Genomic DNA, 1205 nt, shown 5'->3' on the forward strand with positions numbered 1-1205 from the left:
TTATCTCATCCACATGACTGACTATTACAATAACATGGCATTCATTAAGAGCTTTCTGTGCTTCATTTCTCACAACTGTTAGCCACTGATGAAGCCGTTTGACTGGTTCCTTCTCCAATATATTGACTACTATCAGGAACACACCACCAGAACCTTGTAACAGATTCTCAATGACAGCACTGTGACTGGAGTAGTATTCCGAATGACCAGCAAAATCATGAAGAATGATGTTACCCAGTGTCCTGTGTTGTAGTTTATAAGGAATGATGCCAGCAGTACAGGGCACTACCCCTCCAACATTTCTAAAGGAACCAAGAAGAGTAAAACTAGCTGTGTCATTGATGACATGACTAAGAGTACTTTTACCAGCTCCAGGATTACCCACAAGGAGGACGTTAACATAAGAATCGATTGGATGAGATGATTTTATACCACCAAACTTCTTCAAGACAGAAAGAGTATCAGTGTTACCACTCTCCTTAGCTAGTTTAAATGGTGTGTTCCCCTTATTGTCTTTAGCCAATGGATCACATTTACCAGTTGATAGTAAATATTCAGCAGCTGCAGAACAACCATAATAAGCACTGGCAGCAGCATAGTGAAGAACAGTCTCACCATTATTGTCAGTAGCCATTGGATCACAGTGACACTCATTAATGAGATACTTTACAATATCAATGTGTTCAGCAGTACAGTGAAGAACAGTCTGACCACTATTGTTAGTAGCCATTGGATCACAGTGACACTCATTAATGAGATACTTTACAATATCAATGTGTCCAGCAGCACGGTGAAGAACAGTCTCACCATTATTGTCAGTAGCCATTGGATCACAGTGACAGTCATCAATGAGATATCTCATCACATCAACATGATTACCTGTCGCAGCCAAATGAAGACAAGTCCAACCATCATCATCTCTTTCGTGTGGGTCACAGTGATATTTAGTGATGAGATCTTTTGTAACATCTAACCAGCCATTCTCTGAAGACATATGAAGTAAACTAACATTATCACACACATATCTTCTTTTAATGTTATTCGGTTCCTTCACTAATGGTAGTAAGTGAACAGCTTCTTCATGATCTTTATTCCTAAACGCAACCCAACACTTGTCCTCTAAGGACATCTTGTGATCAGTTAATTAGATTCATTGATACCCGCCCACGCATCAGGAATTCATTATCAATACATGACGTACATTG

This window comes from Amphimedon queenslandica, unplaced genomic scaffold (genome assembly GCF_000090795.2).
Source record: "Amphimedon queenslandica unplaced genomic scaffold, v1.1 AMPQUscaffold_13183, whole genome shotgun sequence".
Classification (NCBI taxonomy): domain Eukaryota; kingdom Metazoa; phylum Porifera; class Demospongiae; order Haplosclerida; family Niphatidae; genus Amphimedon; species Amphimedon queenslandica.